Consider the following 20574-nt stretch of genomic DNA (forward strand, 5'->3'; position numbering starts at 1 on the left):
ACAGATAAGGACTTTAAAAAAAATCCACAATACTACTATTTTACTCAGAAAATTAGTAACAGTCTCTTAGTATAATACCCATTTTCTAGTTCCCTCACTTGTCTCAAAATGTCTTCTTAGAGTTGTCTCACTCGGGATACATTCTTTAAAAATTTCATTTCTCTCGTTCTCTCTCCTTCCCTATTCCAGAAAATATTTAAATGATCTTTCAAAGATACAAATGGGACGGTGAAACAGACTAATTCCAAAGTAAGTGACAAAATATGGCAAAGGGGTGAATACAAGTAGATAAGACAGATGGAGCCAAGGCTGGGTGAGGACCCACAACACCAGCTGTGAAGTTGCACGTGCCCTTTCCCCGGGAGCCACCCAATTCCTGCTGCGTTTTCTAGCAGGCGCTGCAAAGTTGGCACATGTGCATTTGTAGGACTCAGATTTGATAACACACAATAAAATTGCTTAGGAGAAGCAGGAGCTGAGAGAGATTTTCCTGTGGATCTCAATAAAGGGAGCATTTGGTAATCTGGAAAACCACGTTCTCCATAGACATCCATGCTCGCTTGAAATACAAGAGCTATGAGTTTCATAGGGATTTTAAAAAATCGCATCCTGAGTATCCTAATGATGTGCCTGAGAATCAATTTCTTTAAAGCATAAACATTCCTTAGGGTTCAGTCATGACCATGCCCAGATCCCTCTGACAACTGCCTTGCCGACTTTTCCTGGAGTGGCGCCCCATCTCACCCAGCCCAGCCTGTCTGGCCTGCAGGCCCTCCAGGCTAACCTTCCTAAGAGACCACTTTAAACCTGCTGCTCCCTTGCTCAAGGCTCTCCAGCTGTTCCTTATTGTCCACTACTGCATGTTCAAGTCCAAGTTTCTCTACTGCAGCGATGTTTCTCAACTTACTCTGCTAGTATCTCAGATGCTGAGTGAGGAGAGAATTTGAAGAAGGCAGGTTTGCTTAAGACTTTTAAAAGCTTCAGAGAGGCTGAGGAAAATAAGGACTTAGAAAGGCATATGGATTTGGTCACTAGTTGTTTATGGAGTGATCTTTTAGAGAGCATTTTCTGAAAAATGGCTGGAGGCGAAATGAGACCTAGATTTAAAACCACAATGTTTAGCATTTAAACGCTCTTTTCTTGTTTCATATGGGCTTAAACTTTGTGTTCTCAGTGCCTGGATTCTAGTCCCAGACATATCAGTGCTTTGAAAAAATGACCTAATCTGGCTGTGCCTCAGTTTTCTCATCTGTAAAATGAGGATAAGGTAATAATATGTCTCTGGGTATTATTAGAACATACTGCTGGGGAGACCGAGTAAGCCACACAGAGGAAGCGCTATGTAAGTGTTAGCTGTCATTCCCCCGGATTGAGAGCCACGCTTCTTTGTACCAAGTGCAGCAATTCATTTTTTTAATTTATTTTTTAAATTTAAAAAATTATTGAAGTATAGTTGCTGTACAATACTGTAAGTTACAAGTTTACAATATGTTGATTCATAATTTTAAAAGATTATATTCTACTTATAATTATTGTAAAACTTTGGTTATATTCCCCATGTAATATATCTTTGTAGTTTATTTTATACTTAATAGTTTGTACCTCTTAATCCCCTACCCCTAAATTGCCCCTCCCCACTTTTCTCTCCCCACTGGTAACCACTCGTTTGTTCTCTGTATCTGTGAGTCTGCTTCTTTTTTGTTATATTCACTAGTGGGTTGTATTTTTTGGATTCCACATGTAAGTGATATCCTACAGTATTTGTCTTTCTGTGATTTATTTCACTAAGCATAATGCCCTCCAAGTCCATCCTTGTTGCTGCAAATGGCAAAATTTCACTCCTTTTGTGCCTGAGTAGTATCTCATTGTGTGTGTGTGTGTGTGTGTGTGTGTGTGTGTGTGTGTGTGTGTATACACCACATCTTCTTTATCCATTGGTGGACACTTAGGTTGCTTCCATATCTTACCTATTGTAAATAATGTTGCTATGAACATGGGGGTATATGAATCTTTTCGAATTAAGTGTTCTTGTTATTTTTTTTAATATATACCCAGGAGTGGAATTGCTGGGTTATATGATAGTTCTAGTTTTAGCTTTTTGAGAAACCTCTATACTTTTTCCCACAGTGGCTGCACCAGTTTACATTCTCACCAACAGGGTATGGGGGTTCTCTTTTCTCCACGTCCTCAGTCGCATTTGTTATTTGTGTTCTTTTTGATGATAGCCATTCTGACAGGTGTGAGGTGATCATTGTGGTTTTGATTTGCATTTCCCTGATGATTAGTGGTGTTGAGCATTTCTTTCACGTGTCTGCTGGTCATCTGCATTCCCTCTTTGGAAAGATGTCCGTTTATCTCTTTTGCCCATTTTTCAGTCGGGCTATTTGTTTCTCAGTGTTGAATTGTATGAGCTGTTTATGTATGTTGGATATTAACCCCTGTCTGGTCATACCACTTGCAGATATTTTCTCCTGCTCTGTGGGTTGTTTTTGTTTTGTTTTGTTTTGTCTTGGTTTCCTTTGCAAAAGCTTTTAAGTTTAATTAGGTTCCATTTGTTTATTTTTGCTTTTATCTCCTTTGCTTTAGGAGACGTATCCAAAAAAATTGCTATGATTTATGTCAAAGAGCAACTCTTAATATTTACTATAGCCTGCATTCCCTTTATTTTCTAAACATTTTCTCCTATCTCTTGTCAATAATCTCTGAAAAAAACATTTTTAAAGAGTAAAACAAGAGAAAAAATTGTTAAGGTTAGTTTCTCAAGTTGAAAACTATAATAAGTAGTTACTAGGGGTTGAGGATAGAGGAGTGGGGGACTTAGTGCTTAATGTCCTGGATGGTGGAAAGTTCTGGAGATGGGTAGTGGCAGTGGCTGCACAACTATCTGAGTGCACTTCATACACTGAACTGTACACTCAGAAAGAGTCAGAATGGTAAATGCTATGTGTATTTTATAACAATACAAGTATCCTAGGTAATACAGGCTAAGAAAGAATTATGTTTAATTAAATTTAATAGAAATCCTAAAAAAGTCATAAAGAATCACACAACTACAAAGTTTAGATTTGCAGATACTAACTAATATATATAAAACAAATAAACAACAAATTTATACTGTAGAGCACAGGAAACTGCATTCAATATCATATAGTAACTTATGGTTAAAAAGAATATGAAAACGAATACATGTATGTTCCTATGTGACTGAAGTACTGTACTGTATGCCAGAAATTGACGCAACGTTGTAAACTGACTGTCCTTCAATAAAGATATATAAAAAATAAAATAATCACAAAAGACAAAAAAATAAAGATCACTGGTTCACTGACTCTCCTGAGAAACCATTCGGTCAGTGTTATTCAAGAATGAGGAACTTTTTATAAAGTAGTCACACGCCTTGTTTTGAGCTGCAGTTAAAAGGTGCGATAAAAACCCCACCTCACACCAGCAGATGGGCCCTCTGGTACCACTGTCAGATGTGGACATACCACTGGTTTGAACATACTGGAAATTCTCCAACTTTATTGTCTAAAATTCTATTTGCATTCAGCCAGGTTTCCATGAGATCATCTTTCATCAGATCATATTATTTATGAAATCCAATTTTAGAAGAAATGGCTCCAGAATCATTCTTTGGCTGCATTAAGGTCTTCGGTGGGATGGCAGAGTCACAGCATCTGGCCCCACTTTTCTTTTTAAAATCCACTGAACACAACTTAAATATTTCTTGAGAATTAGAAAAGAAAATATCCATGAAACTTGAAAACAGCCCAACTACTGATTAGTGCAGTCAGGTTGGGCTTGGTTAAGAGAGGAGGTTGGAAGAAGAGTCATGACTCTCAGAGCTCAGGAGACACAGAACCTGCCTGAAATGGGCTGAGCATCTGAAAGAAGAGATCCTTGGCTTCAGTGAACAGCGAGGTCTTGATAGGAGGGCAAACTTGGGGGCAGCCCTGAGCCTTGTGAGAGGATGCAGAACTTAAAGAGGAAAGGAAGAGACATGACATCTTTGCTAAAAGGCAGCGTGGAAGAGTGGGTGATGACCATGAAGCTCTGTGTTGACCATTCTGGCTGGCCAAGCCTACCTCCTGTCAGATGGGAGACAAAACCCACAGGGCAGAGAGAAATCCAGGAAGGTGACTGACCCAGCTCACTTCACTGTACTCTTTGCCATATCATATATTAGGAAATAGTTCACCTATAAAAAACAGTCCACATGAATTAATGAGTACTCTCATGAAAATATAAGTCATAATACAAGAGGAGTTTGTGTGGAACATGATGCAGATATACTGCAAGAAAAATAAATGAGAGGGACATGGCAAAGGGCAGACTCACATTCCCGAAAATTATGCTATAATGTAGATAAAAATTGTAGAGAAACACATTTCCATTAAAAATGTTTAAATATGGCTTTTCTGAAGCAGTAGTTCAAAGAAGAGTTATACTGGCTTAAGTAAGAAATAGTTAAATAACAGAAAATGATTAAAAAATAGAAACTATAAGTTTCTGGAAAGAAATAAAGAGTAGATTTGTAAAAATAAAGGGAAATAAGTAGGAAAGAATATTTAAACATTTAAAATGATTATTGAGAAAATGCTAGTTGTAGAATGCGGAAAAGGAATTTCAGCTTTCCCATGAATGGTGTCTCTAATAAAGGAAACAGAACAAACATTCAGATATAATAGAGTAAATATTTCCTGAAATAAATAAGACCTGAATCCATAGTTTGAAATAGGTCCAGCTGTGCCAGGAAAAAAAAAAAAAACAACGAAAAAAAAGAAAAATCAGCAAAATCAACACTGAGACATGGCTTAGTAAACCTACTGGACTTCAAAGATAGAGGAAAGAATCCAGGCCTTAAAAAAAAAGAGTCAGCCAGAAAGAGAAGGAAAAATTTAACTTTGTTTTCAGACTATTTCTTAGCAATATTAACTACTAGAAGATGAAAAAAAAAAAGTGGAAAATATATGACCCAAGAATTTTTTACCTAGTCAGTTTGTTGTTTGATATTTCCAAGCATGCAAGAATGCTAGGAAAAAAAAGAAAAAAAATTCTGTGTCCTTTTTTTAAAAAAGAATTACTTGAAGATGCCAATCAGAAGATGAGGGAATAGCTGTGGTGGTGAGGAGAGAAAGCGCTGAATTTATGGAATAAAGGCATAAGGCTAAGCAACTGTAGGAATTATGATTACAGAATACAATGTAACGTAGAAATAGTAGTACTAGCAGTAGTAACCAAGCCAAAAATGAGAGGTAGAGAGAGGAAAAAGCAGTGTAAGCCTGAGTTCCTCATGTTTTGTAGTATGATTTCCAAACTTACCATTTAAAATGATAACCCAGCTGATGGAGGTGTCAGTGCGTTACTTAAAAGTGTAAAGATAACAACCAGAAGCGTTAATGAAAATAATAATCTAATAAACCAAAACTGGGCAGGAGTAGGATAGGCAAGATGGAGTAAGTGTAAGTGTAATTTGCAGCGGTGAATCATCAGATGCCATGTAAGAATTTGAAAATATGATAATAATACATAAAATTGTAAAGGTAACCACTAAAAGATCCTAGAACAGACTATAAACCTTTAAAATGATCAAAATGAAAACACACACAATAAATAAACCAAGGACCAAATAGGAAAAATATATGTGTGTGTTTTTAATTTGTGTGCGTACAACATTATAAAGGAAAACTGCAGCTAAGGGTGATGGAACTGTGACCAAATATTTCTCTCATATCAAGAAATGTAAACCTACAGAAAGAAAAAAAACTCTAAGCTTAGATCACAAAGCACAGTCCAAATATATGCTGTATACAGACGAAGGCAGCTAAAATCATGCCAGGCAAATGCAGCGAAAGAAGCAGGGCTCCTGATACTAATGTTACTTCAGGGTGAATTAAGACAAAATTATTAAAGAGAAAGAAGAACATCTTAAAATGAAAAAAGGTTACAATCCATAATGAAGCTCTCATTTTCATGAATCTTCATATATCAAATACCTAGGCATAAAAATTCATAAAGCAAAAGCTACTAGAAATATAAAGAGAAGTAAGGAGGAACTTACTGATAGAGGAGTCTGGATTCTCTTCTCTCATCCCATGAGAGTTAAAAAAAAAAAAAAGAGTAAGTCAGGCTTGAACAACATAATTAATAAGGTAGATCTAAGCAGTAGACATACACGTCTCTTTTTTCTAATTGTATCACCAAAGTGAAAAATACTTCTTCTTTTAACTCCACATTTAAAAAAACGACAATAAAGGAATCTTCAGTAAACCCCACAAGTTGAAAGGTGTTGAACTAACTACATTCTCGTAGCTTAATGAAAAAAAAGCATAAATTAATGACAAAAATAGACAACAAAACCTCTTCTCTCCAGAAATTTTAAAGCCAAACAGAAAGAACAGAATCTCCCGTGGAAAAAGTATGAATAAAAAGCATTACTCACCTCATGCCAGTGAGTTGTCATACCCCTTGCTGAGCTTGCTACTCCATTAACTGAGCTTTTTTTTTCCTTCAAAAAAGGCAAGGATAAAATTGATTTCTTCAACGCACTTTTAAACTAGAGATTTCCTAGTAAACATGTACAGCTGCTCTACTGTATTCATCCTAGTTCCTTACATAGGTGTGTTAAATTTATTAGGATTTAATTGCACTTGCCACGTATTATAAGAGAACAAACTATTTAAAAATTCTTGGGGGGAGGGTATAGCTCAGGTGGCAGAATGCTTCCTTAGCATGCATGAGGTCCTTGGTTCAATCCCCAGTACCTCCTCTAAAAGTAAGTTAAACCTAGTTACCTCCCCTATCCAAATTAAATAATTAAATAATAAATAAAACATAAAGCTAAAAAAAAAAAAAAGAAGATATTTGTAGGACTAAAGACTACATTTAATATCATTAGCAACTTGGATGTCATATGCTCCTTAATATTACAAAATATAAATGAAAACCATGAGATATACAGCAAAAAAAACCCAAAAAAACCAAAATCACAGCATGTTAGCAAAACAGGATGCATACTGAGTCAAAATACAAAAAAAAATTCTTTATTTGAATTACTGCCTTGGTTTCAAATAAACAAGCTTATTTCCTTGTGTACTAAGACACTGCAAGTAGCCGATTGGAGCAGCCTGACTCAGGAAGAGACAAGATGAGGCTGTCATCCCAAGGTGGCTTTGGAATCTGAGGACAGAACTCCTGGATGAGCCTGTCCACATTCTTTTCCGTACCTGGCCTGCCTTGGCTGCGTGCTGATGAAATTTCTGCACTCCCTTGCTGCCCTGCAGCGGGATAGTCTTTCTTTTCACCTCTAGGCTGTGTTCTGCTTTTCCCACGCCTGGGATCTGAAAGCCTGGGGAGCTTGAAAACTACAGATCGCCCACTCCCATTTTCTTGCTGGATAGCTAGCACCTGGCCCGCACAACAGCCTGCCAGATGACCAAGCTGTCACCAATCTGTGCTTTCCTGACTCACTCAATGCTTTGCCCCCTCACTTCTCTGAAAGGGTGCTGGTACATGTTGGCAGAGCTAAATAAGTCTGACTGTGACCCAGAGACACTGTCCAGATTATCTGCTCCAGGAATCTTCATCTAGTATTTAATAATTATCCTCTTCTTGTGCAGCCTGGTTTTTGCACACACTACTCAGTTTTTATATTAATTTCTTTTCATCTTTGTTTGTATGTAAATAATTGGTAAGAAAATAATACCTGATTGAGAAAAAAAAAAAAGCAAACAAGTAAGCACATGGCCACTGACAACTCGCCTCGTTTCTGTACAGTGAACTTGCTCCCTATTCCTTTGTCAAAACCTGAAGTTGGGGAGGAGATTGGAGCACAATCTATGATAAAATTTATAGTGTTTACCACAATATTCAAACAGGCTTTCAAAGTTTGGGGGCAAGTTGTTTGTAGCAAAAGCATCGTGATGCAGTATTATGTGTGTTAATGATGATAGTCTACTTTCTTTACAAAGGCAATGGATCTTGAAGTTTTCTTCGACTATCAGGGGCACCATCAGTGCAAATTGATTCACGTATGTCAAGCATTGACTTATACTTTGAAAAAGCAGGCACTGACAGTACTGAACTCATCAACTCCTTTGTAGTTGTTTGCAGTGGTTCACAGAACAAGACTTCTTTGATCTGTCTCTCCTTTCTGTACATCACAAACATGGGCGCTCACTACAGCCTTCAGCCTCAGATAACTCAGATGAATAGCTACTTTGAGAGGGCAAGTGTGGTTATCTTCTAAAACTTGCTCTTTAGTGAATTCTAGAAGAGACAACATCATTTTCTCAGGAACCTACTGAGGATTCTTTTCTGCATTTGCTTCCAGTACTATTTTTGGGGGGAATCCCTTTCAACACACACGATGTCACTAATTTTTCAACTATTGTATGAAATTTTCTTCTCTTGCCACACACATATGCAAAAGGACAGGAAACTCAGAATAAACAAGGGCTTCTCAGGTGCCAAACCCAAACATTTCAAGACATTTCTAGAAACAGTCTCATGTCCAGCTGCACAGCCTTCTTTTGTTGAAAGTTTGGACAGTTCTAATGGTTTGGATGTGAAACAAATAAATTGCACAAACACACTGAAGTTTATAGCCATTGCAGAATGAGCCTCTAAGGAATATGTTTCTGCTCCCATTTGTGTTTCTTTAACGTGGCTCACTCCCAAATATATGGGTATTTCCCTGAGATGATGTCAAGTTTTGCTGAGTGAATTAGCCTCGGCACTATCTATATTACCTGTGTAAATGTTGTGATAGCAGCTAACGTTTAACAAGCAGTTTCTATGTTGTAGGTTCTGTGCTTTCCAAGTATTATTGCATATAATCCTCACAACAACCAAGTGTGGGTAAGAATATTATCATCATTTTATAGAAACAGAAGTTGATGCTTAAGTATGGTTAAAAGAATAGGTTTTTCAAATCCCATTTCCCACTAAAAGGAACCCTGGTGGTATTGGAGAAATAGCTAATTCCAGGTCTGGAGAGGAAATGTACGTGCTGAGCCTAGAATGCCTTGTCTTACCACAGAATACTGGAGCTAGCAAAGACTAGTGAGGTTAGGGTGACCAGCCCCCTCCAATTTGCCCAGCACTCTCCCCATTATCAGACTGAAAGTTGTGTCACAGGAACCTCTCTGGCTCCCAGGTAGACTGGGACAGTGGTCATGTCAAAAGGACATAAGAGCCAACTTCAGTAGCCTCCATGGGACAAAGAAGAATAATTTGAGCATAAACAAAAATAATAACTACAGTATATTGAAATATGTCAAATACGTATAAATACACGAATTTATAATGATACTAAAAAACCTAACAGAAACACAACTAATTGGTTACTGTTGGAGAGAACCAACTCACTATTTGAAAATCAAGCATTTATCTGGCCTTTCTAAAATAAACAGTATTCTTGAATATTAAGATTTGTAGGTGAGGAGACGTTTCTATCGATGTATTCCAGCTAATACATGGGGAAGAAAAAAAATTAGAATATTACCATTTTGCAACCCCTAAAGAATCTAGGCATTGAACATAAACAAAAAGAGAGACAACCAAATATTATATACTACCTGTTGGAAGAACTAACACTACCTATGCAGAATTCTTCTAGATCTAATTACAGGAAACTCAGAGGACACAGGGCCATGTTAAACAATACCCAGGAATGCAATCAGCAAAATACAGACTGTGGGAATTTCTACAGGGCAAATGACCGGTTTTCTTCAGGCAATAATTACATGGGAAAAAGGTGAAAGCAGAATGTAAAAATTAAAAGAGACTTAAGAGATGTGTCAACTAATTCAATGTGTGGACAATGGAAAATAATTTAAACTGATAAACTATAAAAAATTAGAAATTTTGAGGTAATTGTAAATTTAAACACTGCATAGTTGATGATGTTAAAGAATTATTTTAATTTTTAAGGGTGCTAATGGTAGCCTGGTTTTATTTGTTTTAAAACAATATTTATATTTTAAAGATATATACTGAAATGTTATGAATAAAGTGGTATGACATGTTATCTGGGATGTGCCTCAAAATAATACACTGTAGAGGTGGGGGAATGGGTTGCAATGTTAATGAAACAAGATTGGCTGAATTAATAATTGTTGCAATCAGGTGAGAGATACATGAGGATCATCTACCCTTGAATCTATTCTTGTACATTTTAAGAATTCTTCATAATAAAAAGGAGAGAGACAGATGAGATTAAGGTTTTAATGTCACATAGCTAGGAAGTAGATGAGCCAGGATTTGAACAAAGAAAATTTTAGTCTAGAATTGAATTTCTTAAGTTCTCTACTACCTCAAAAAAATCTTGAAAGGTGGATACTAATTAAACAATGACAGAGAGCTGAACAAAAGCAACTTAACCACTTCTCATCTCCCTAGTGATAGTCATTTCAGTCTAAAATGGCAACGTGAATTGAATTTTAGAAAACTGAGCTTTTTCTACATGTTTTGGTTGAGCTACCATAATGCTTCTATATTTATTTTTTCTGCAATTTCTCTTTCTCCAAGGAAGAACATCTTATTTCCCTAGAGGATGCATAGATTACTGGTAAAGAATCTCTCACAAGACTTAATAATTATTTTCAAAGGAAAGTCAGCCGCAAGCCTTTACTTTTCCTAAAAGATGAAACTTAATGTTAGTTATTTCATGCTTCTGTGTTTTACTTAAGGATTTTCTAAGTCAGTTCGTGGTTGACCTGTTGACTTCCTTCCTGCTTCTCAATGGAAGTGTATCAAAAGTCTTCGTGCCTCAAGCCATCAGGGCATGGGGGAGGGGACAGGAACGATGTCTAGTCTTTGTTTGCCATCTATCTATCCATGGGGAATCTGCTACTATATCCTTAGCCATATTGGTGTCCAGGCATTGGTGGATATACACATGTAAAAGAGCTCTATTCCCCCATCTAGTGTCTGTCCAAAGTCCAATCAGATCATTCTACATCCCACTTGGTCCCATGATAGGGGTTCTTCAGGTCCACTGACTCCCACTAGACATAGCTCTCTTGAATGCTCGTCTTTACCACTGAAGCTGTCTCAGGACCCATTGCCCAGACTGACTGGACTGCCCAGTCTAGCCAAGTGCTGTTCCACCACTCAGGATAGGGAAGAGACCTGCATCCTTATTGCTCTTCTAGGTTCCACTCAGGAAGTGAGACACAGATTTCCTCCACCCTGATTTCCTCAAATTTACAAACAGTTCCACTGTTTTCTGCGTTGTAGATTTTGACCTCAGGAGAGTGTAGTATCCCTTACCAGACTCCTTTAGTACTACTTTCCTTTTACTCTTTCTTCCTCCCCAAGCCCAAGGAGTTTTTATCTAGTATCCAGTGGGCAGAAAATTCACTCTGTCTGCTCATGGAATTTTCCAACTCTTTTGCCTCACATCTGGACCTCAGATTTTGAAGCTCAAAAGCTAAGAATTAACGTTTTATTTTTGTTCCGTACAGTCAGCTATGACCTTCGTATAGGCAATAGATTCTCATATCTAACTGGCTAAATGGGGCAGGGTCATGGGTTAACAGGGAATACATGAAAAAGACCATAGCTGTTGACACATTAAAACACTGTCTTGTCACAAGGGGATAGTAATTGTACTGAATGGGCTGCAGCAGAAGTCCATACAATCTGGAATGCTTTCTCTTACATACCTACTTTTGAAGGAAAGTGGTTTCAGTTGGTTCTTTCTAGCATAAGCTGCTATGACATGCCATTTTCTTTTTAAGTGAAACTAAGCCTCCCAATCTAGGTATAGCTGATTAGACCAAAGAGCAATTTTTTGGACACAGGCTACCACTTGTATGAATACCAGGGAAGCTGTCTTTGAAGTAGCTGGGCAAGGTATTTGAGCAGTAAGTTCAAATACTGGCCAAATATTCAACCTGTACTAGATGGGTACAAATGGACCCAACCAAATCCTCCCCTTTAGGATTAGCAATTGCTAGAAAAATTAAAAGAACACAGTTCCTTTGAGCTAAGGTAGCCATCCCACAGAATACTGAGTAACTTGTTGGTAACCGTAACTCACACTGTATACTGTAGCATTGGGAATCAGGAGATACAGAAATGATTGTGTGGCTGAGAGGGTTAACTTTAGGGTCTTATGTTCTTTCAGATTCAGTTAGGGAGGTAGGTAAGATAACCCTTCTCAATCTGGGGAATCCTCCCCACTGGAGCACTCAGCAGCTGGGGGTTCCCCAGGCTATGGGAAACGGGGCATGTTTCTACGATATGTGATTTTAAAACTTTTTCTATATTTAAGCATTCATGGACAACTTATGACATATAATGAAAAATCTACACGAATAAGGGCAAGACATGGGGCCCCAAAGAAAATCCCTAGTTGTAGTCAGCTGTCATGGGGACTGCTCTTTCCTCTCATCCTTGTTTACAATGTAAAGCACTGGGCAGAAACATCCTGCCAGGTTCCCTCCAACGTTAAAAATGGTGAGGACATGGCAGTGTTCATTCCAAGTACATCTGTCTCTCCATTTAGGCAGTGGGTAAGTTTCTGAAAAGGGGTGGGAAATTTTAAATGTCCAAGTCAATAAGTATATTTTAGTAGGGCAGACCTTCCAAATCAGTCATACCCTACCATATTGTATTAATTAGAAAATTATACTTTCAACAGATACTTGTAGAGTGTCAGCTCAAGAAGGAGTGAAGCAGGAGGCAAGGCACAAGAGAGTCAAGTGAGGTCTGAGGAGGAAGTGTGCTTGGAGGTCAGTGCACCTGTATTGAGGCAGGGGAGGGTATTAGGAAACGATATGGGACCAGAACCAGGTTCTGCCTGGGCTCCACCCTGGACAAGTTCAAACCTAATTGGTAGGGGTGGTACAGGCATATATGTTACTTAAAGCTCCCTAGATGACTTAGATGCCCACTGGGAGTTGAGAATCACTGATGTGGGGGCCTTGTTGGTTTTTTCTCTGAGTAGAGTGGAAAGCCATCAGTCTTTTAAAAATAAATTTCATTGTGGTAAAATACAAATAATATAAAATTTACCATCTTAACAGTTTTTTGTGTACAATTCAGAGGTTTGCACATATTCATAATATTGTATAACTGTAACCACGATCCATCTCCATGACTCTTTCATACTGTAAAACTGAAACTCTGTACCCATTAAATGATAACTCCTCATTCTCCTTCCCCCCTCAAATCCCTTGCAACCACCATTGTGCTTTCTGTTTCTATGACTTTGACTAATCCAGGCATCTCAAAGTGGAATCATACAGTATTTATCTTCTTGTGACTGGCTTGTTTCATGTAGCATAATTTTCTTAAGGTTCATCCATGTGATAGCATGTGTCAGAATTTCCTTCTTTCTCAGGCCAAATAATATTCCACTGTATGTATATACCACATTTTACTTAACCATTCATCTGTCTATGCCACTTGAGTTGCTTCCACTATTGTGAATAATGCTGTTATGAATAAGAGTGTACATGGTGTACAGACTCTGCTTTCAGTTATTTTGGGCATATACCAAGAAGTAGAATTGCTGTACCATACAGTAATTTATCAAGGATCACTTGTATGTGACAGATTCCTTCTTTCTTGCTTCTTTCAAGAGTCTCTCTATTTGATTATATTGAGTCCCAGTGTGGATTTCTTTGAGCTCATCTTACTTGGAATTCATGTAGCTTCTTGGGTATTTATATTCATGTCTTTGCTCAAATTTGGGAAGCCTTCAACCATTGTTTATTCAAATATTCTCTCTGCCCCTTTCTCTCTCTCTCTGTTTCTCTCTCCCTTCCTTCCACAGGACATATGCTGGTCCACATAATGATGTTCCATAGGTCCCTTAGGCTCTGTTTGCTTTTCTTCATTGTTTTTTCTTTCTGCTCTTCAGACTCAATAGTTTACATTGTCCTATCTTCAAGTTCACCAATTCTTTCTTCTGCCTGATTAAATCTGCCTTTGAGTCCCTCTAGTGAAATTTTCATTTCACTTGTACTTTTCAGCTCCCAGACTTTCTTTTTTGTTCTTTTTAGATTTTCTCTTTACTGATATTCTATTTTGTTCAAAAATAGTTTTATTGAGTTTCCTCACATCTTTCTTTCATCCTTTGAAAACCTGTAAGATGATTATTTTGAAGTCTTTGTCTGATTCAGCTGCCATCAGGTCTTTTTCAAGGATTTATTGTTTTCCTTTGAATGGGCCATACTTTTCTGTGTCAATGTATACCTTCTGGGTTTTTTTTTTTTTTTGCTGTTGTTGAAAACTGGACATTTGAATCTAATTATGTGGTAACTCTGGAAATCAGATTATCTCCCTTCTCTAGAGTTTGCTGGTCTTGGTTATTGTTTCCTGTTTTGTTTTGTTTTTTAAATTGTTGTAATCTGTCTCTGTGCCAAGGAACTGGCTTAAACTTAAAATCATCTCAGGTCCTCTGAGCCTGTGACTTTCCCTGGACATGTGTGATTACTTTCTAATTTTCCCCATATATGCAATTCTTTTTGAATGTCCTGGTCTTTAATGTCTGACTCCTAAAAAGGGGAAAAGAAAAATAAAGAAGGAGGAGGGTGTGCCAGTTCTTAAAATCCCCTGTAAGTTACTTTAGCCATGAGAGGAGGGACTTGCAACAATGTGGGGAGGTGCAACAATAATGGTTGCCCTCCTATTTGTTGGCACCTCTGTAATCAGAAGCAGCAGCCAGCTATTAGAGCACAGATCACTGATACTTGGTGGACAGGGTACTTTTTGCCCACCTTGGCTCCTACAAGTTGTGTGCAAGCTTGTCCACAAACACATGCACAGCTGCCTCCCATGCAGCTGGGAGTAGGGGATGGGTAGCTCCTACTCTAGTATGGGTTAAAACTGACCAAAAGTAACCACAATGTACTGTCCATGCTGTCCTCTGGAAGTTGTGAGCTTTCAATAGACTCTAGAGTTCCAAATAGTTGCATCAGACAGATTCTACCAGTGAAATTGTTGTTTAGATGGGGAGACAGATTCCTGGTACTTCTTATTACCCCATCTTCCCCAAATCCTCTCCTAGTGGTGAATTTTTTAACAGAGCTCCTCTATGTCTGTAAATCACTCTGGATGCTGCATTGGGAACAAACCACAGGGAGGCCAAGGTGGGTGAATGGGGGCCTAAGAGGAGACTACTACAGTAATCCAGGTGAGAGTAATCATGCCTGACCACCATAGGGTTGTCATGGTGATAAATACGGGAATCTGGATATAATTTGAAGTCAGAGTTGCCACGATTTGCTGCTTAATGAGAGACAAATAAAATTTTATGGATAAAAAGTAAATATAAGAGATATTTGAAATATAAGAAATATATTTGAAAAGAACAAAAATAGTTACTGAATTGTCCCAGGAAGCTCCAAAGAGCATTAGCTTTTGACTATTAGCTCTGACATTCCCTATCTTCTTCATTTTGATAATCCTTACCATGATTTTTGGTCATGGCCACTGAAATTGCAGACACAGCCCTTACTCTCCTCTGAGCTGCATTGGCATCACTTGGTCTTACCATGTATTCTCATGGATAAAACCTGTGACTTCCCTTTTCAATGGGCTTGAAAACATCCATTTTGGCTCCAAAGATGAAAACTGTTTGCTGATTCTCAACTGGGGGCCTCCCAGAGATGATAGCTGATATTTTTGCAATGATAGCTTTATTTTGGACACACATAAAACCACCTGGAAAAATAAGTATAGTCTATTTGTAGCTCTCCTGAACTATTCTGCTAACATCAGATCCTCCAAAATTTTAGCAAGTGATTTAAGTTGTATAATTCTGAAATTAGTATGTCTTTCCAAAAAGGATTTGGCCTACACTCTTAAAGACTGTAATAGGTGACAGTAAAACACATCACTCATCTGCTTTTTCAATTTCTGGTACTCTCTACCAGGGGGTAGTTTATCCTTGAGAACCAAAAACATGTCTTTGAGATCCTTCAAATCAATGAGAGGCACTGGGGAGAGGGGAGAAATTCCTCACATGTGACAGACATTTTAGGCGATGTAGTTATAATCAGTCTTGTCTTCTCGGACTCCCAAAAGTGCAGCTCAGTCAACATTGTGAATCACAGAATCCTCTCATTGGTAAGCCCCGTTTCAAGGGTGTTAAATGTCTCGCTTGGCACTTTGTTTTATTTAGCTAACTTTTCAGCCTATTTTAACACGTGGAACCTCCTGAAACATGAGCCAGAGAGCCTACGGCTCTAGCTCCATTTCGTTCTGGTCTGTCACTTTGGTGTTAGCATTTTCCTCACTCTTGTTTCCAGTTTGAGTTATGAAACCATTTCAGTTCAGTTTTAATAACCTCCCTGGCATGGCAAGCTCTACAAGGCTGCCAAACTTAATACGTTGACTCCCTGTGAAGAGGGCAGCAGCTCTGGCCAGGGAAGGATGGGAGGTGGATTTTCTATAAACGCATCCGTTTTCCATTACAGCTCGTTCTGATTTGGTAGCCGACTGCCAGGTGCAGCTGGCTTCCTCTTCTATACACAATCACTTTTGACTTTGGTTTCTGAATTTCCTTGTCTCCTGACTCACCCATGATCCTCTGACAAAATAAACTACCTTGTGATCAATCTTCCTGCTCACAGAGTAGGTCCCAGGGCTCAGCGGCTATGAGAGGGCTAGCTTCACCCTGCAGGACAAGACTCTGAGCAGTGACTTCCATGTCTGCTTGTGGAGACTTCCATGACCACTATGGGGAAACAGCTGCTCTGGTGCAGAGAGAGCGCTGTCTTTGTGGAGTGAAAGCAGGATTCTTTTCTGCAGATGGATTTCCAAGTGAGCTGCAAGCACACCACTGAAGATGTCAAAACTCTCTGAGTCTCCACCAGTGAGAACTCCCCACCAGCCACTCCTCTGAAACAAAACAAAGGTTAGGGTAGGAGTCCAGGTCCCTATTCTTCAGTTTCACCCTTTCCTTAGATTCTGTTTTTATTTAAGACACAGATGCTCTCATCTCATTGACTAGAGGACATGGAAATTTTTATTTCTTACACAATGTTCAATAGACTATAGATTTCATGGCTGGTTTACAATATAGATACCCTGCTTTAAGCCAATGAAATGCAGGAAATTCCAAGTTTATAAACAAATAGAAAGGTTAAGGCAGTATGCAACTACTTGCTTTACAGGAAGAATGGCCATAAGAAATTCTAAGTAGCTATTCTCTATCAGGACAATGATAGACTATCATTTCTTTATTCAACCAAGGTGAGCTATTCCTGTCACAAGAATATTTAGTAGAAAAATAGGTCAGGGGCCAATCCAAAAGGCTGCCCAAAACTGGTGTGTAAATTCCCATTTGGGAGTGTGGCCACCTATAATTTCCTTTGGAACCTCAGCTTAATCTTACTACATTTCCACTGAAATTCTCTAGGGGAATTAAGTGGTGGGGGTTGGAGAGGTAGAGTTTCCTTGGGTTTTAGCTGCTCATGTGTGTTTGTGGCCTCTGGAAACAGAGGGCTCAGAGCAGAAACCTCAGAGATGCAAACTCACAGTGTGGAGAGAGGTCAGGCATCTGGGCATCTCATCACCGGGCAGTTCTCAGTCTTTTCTTCTGCTACCGCCTGTGATGGGTGATGACTTATCCCTGTGGGCATGGACTGCAGGCTGCTTCATCGAGAAGAGAGACCATGAGTGAAGTGCAGTTCTGCAGGTGGTGGCTGAAATCCCCCCACCTTCTCCCCTGCTCAGGAAAGTGCCTTAGGATGCAAGTGAACAAAAGATTCAGCATTATCACAGGGGGAACTTGGGATGTCCTCTCACTGTTTTTATGTTTATCATCCATAAACTTTGGTACCTTCTAACTCTTTAGTAACAGTTTGCTTGTTATAAACCTCTTGTTTCTGTTGCCAGTAGTCTTCAAAGCACAGCCCTTTTCTGAAACACAACAAAACCTTCTAATTAACAGTCTCTGGCCATGAAGAGTTGCAGCTTGTTTTATGTGTCCTAAAAAAAGCTAGGCAAGTTTTTAAACCCAAAGTTTGATTCAGAGACATATCCTTAATTTATTGATAACCAAGTTAAATGAGCACAAATTCTTCTGTAATATTGAAAATTATTTTTAAATTTAACAAAAGTATTCACTGAACTACTTTTTTCCTTACAGGAAAAAGAAAATGTCATAGCAACAAAAGGGGACCTTAAAAAAATGAAAAATCTGTTGTTATTCCAGCTTTTCTTCTTTGCCCTCCCCTGACCCCTGGGGCACCTACAGAATTCAGCTTCCTTGAAGGGGAACTATTCTGGAACCTAGTGTGGAATATAGGGGTGGCCACTTAGATTCATCAAGGCTATGTGTTAGTTAGAACAAATGGAAAAAGAGAATGACCTCATTATCCTGGGAGTATTCTCAAGAAAGGAAAGTCAATGGGAGGACAGGGGCTTCTAAATCTGGCTTTGTGGGGTCCCTTAGTGGGTATGGTGTGAAAAGTGGAGAGGGAAGGTGCTATAGATTGAATGTTTGTGCTCCCCCAAAATCATACGTTGAAGCTCTTAAGTTCCAGTGTTGCCGTTTTTGGAAGTAGGGCCTTTGGGAGGTAATTAGTTAGAGGTCAAGAGGGTGGAGCCTCCGTGATGGGATTACTGTCCTCAAAGGAACAGAAGAGACCAGAGCTCTCTCTTTCTCTCCACCAGATACAGCAAGAAGAAAGTTACATGCAAACCAGAAAGAGGACTCTCACCAGACACTGACTCTGCTGGCACCTTGATCTTGGACTTCCCAGCCTCCAGAACTGTAAGAAATGAATGTTTATTGTTTAAACCATATGATAACTTGCTATAGCAGCCTGAGGTGACCAAGACAGGAGGAGAAAAGGTTGAACAGAGCAAGTTCAGGTTTTTTTCCTCCAACCTGAGAAGCTCTACTTTTGGGAAAAGAGGAATTATCTTTTTTCATTCAAACAACCATGTGGGTATACACGTATAGACATTCTCCAGGCTTATTATTTGATACCAATGTTCTATTGTCATTTAATGCCAAGTACAATTTAAAATTTGGCAGGGGGAAATCAATATACTCTAAAAAATTGCCAAAATTTCCTGTCTCCTAAGATTACTTACTGCAGAGCAGGGAGCAGAGGAAAAAAAAATGGATTAAAAAATTACAAGTAATGATGAAAGAAAATTCTGCCTTTTTTTTTTTTTTTTTTGTATGGGCAACTGCATTTGCTATTGTGAAACTGAATGATATATACCTCCCAGAGCTGTTCCAGAAAGAGCTACTCAGTAAGGGGAAATTCATCATTAGTGCGTTCAGAAATTACAGCTCCAGTATGTGTTTTGGATGACCAGATACAAAAGATCATCCATAGTCATGAAAACTAAAGAACAGCAAAGTTAATGAGTATATTTAGAAATGTGTATTCCTATCCTATCAAAGAATCTCTCTCTACATGAATGGCAGCTGTGTCCTTGATTTGGGTAACTGTTTCTGCTAATCAAACAAAACTCAAGCTAATGGACCCATATATCTTATCAGTACAGACAATCCTGTACTAGAATGCAAAGAGATGTTCTTGGAAGTTTGATTGTTAGTGATGCCCATTAGTGTCTTTCAAGTAGATAAATAGTGTAGCATGTAATCATAAATGTAGATTACAATGGCATGCAGTGTTCTCATTTTGAAAAGAGAGGATTAGACCAGGGAATCTCTTCCCTAAGCTTGACACTGTTCCTCAAAATGCATATAGTCTACTAATTGAGGAGATATGGCTTCTATAATAAATAAGGTACCTTGTAATACAAAATCTGTGCCAAATAGCCGTTTGTTCCTGGTCACTAAGACAGATACCAGCAGTAAGAGGCTCAGAGTTAGGGTGATGGTAGGAACATGGGCTTTGGAATTTGATTTGCCCAGATCCAAGTCCCAGCTGTCAGCAGAGTCATCTAAGCAAATTAGATGACTCTGAATCTTGTTTTCTTCCTTTGTAAAATGGGAACAAAATTACACATCTCACAAGGTCAACTGAATATGAAAATTGTCTAGTATAAAAGTGCCTTGCCTACAGCAGCCACTCATATATACTGGGTTTCTTTATTTTTCTTACAGACTGCCTGAGAAAGGATGTGTTAACTTATCAGGGGTCAGGCATCTTGAGGGATTCAGCTAGGTCTCCCTTGGTGATGGTTTTTTCTGCGTGGTCCAGAATGCAAGGCCAGTACCTGGAGAGGTGCATGGTCATGTCCAGGTAGAATACTGATGATGGGGGCTGCATGGATGTTGTTCTGAATTGCTCAGATTCACTGGCATCCGTCTGAGCTTCCCATCTTTAGATTCTGCTGAAGTGCATGTGGTACCTAGATGTTAACCTGCCTAGCAATGGCTCTGCCCAGCAGCACTGATGAGACATTTGGTTGAAGAAGCTTTCAGAAATCCTTTGAACTTCATTTCTTTTGGAGATGAAGTAGGGAAAAATTAGTTTTCTTGGAAATTCTTGCAATCTGGCAAGTATTTTGAAAATTGATCAAGGCATTGAAATTGGCTTGGAATTATCAAGAGGCTCCACTGTGTTTTAAATATTAGGCTTCCTGATGAGATTTCATTGAAGAAAGATTTCTGCCCCAAAGAATTTG

At 38.7% G+C, this 20574-nt stretch overlaps 1 long non-coding RNA gene across 1 annotated transcript in view; it reads left to right on the top strand.

Annotated features, from left to right (window-relative positions):
- The window catches only part of LOC105101921 (uncharacterized), a 482147-nt gene extending 463363 nt beyond the window's left edge, over positions 1-18784 (top strand). The window contains exon 8 of the long non-coding RNA XR_004141159.2: positions 18637-18784. This is a non-coding gene — a long non-coding RNA (uncharacterized LOC105101921). The remainder of the gene's footprint in view (positions 1-18636) is intronic.
- The last annotated feature ends 1790 nt before the right edge of the window (positions 18785-20574 follow it).

This window comes from Camelus dromedarius, chromosome 13, assembly GCF_036321535.1.
Source record: "Camelus dromedarius isolate mCamDro1 chromosome 13, mCamDro1.pat, whole genome shotgun sequence".
Taxonomy (NCBI): Eukaryota; Metazoa; Chordata; class Mammalia; order Artiodactyla; family Camelidae; genus Camelus; species Camelus dromedarius.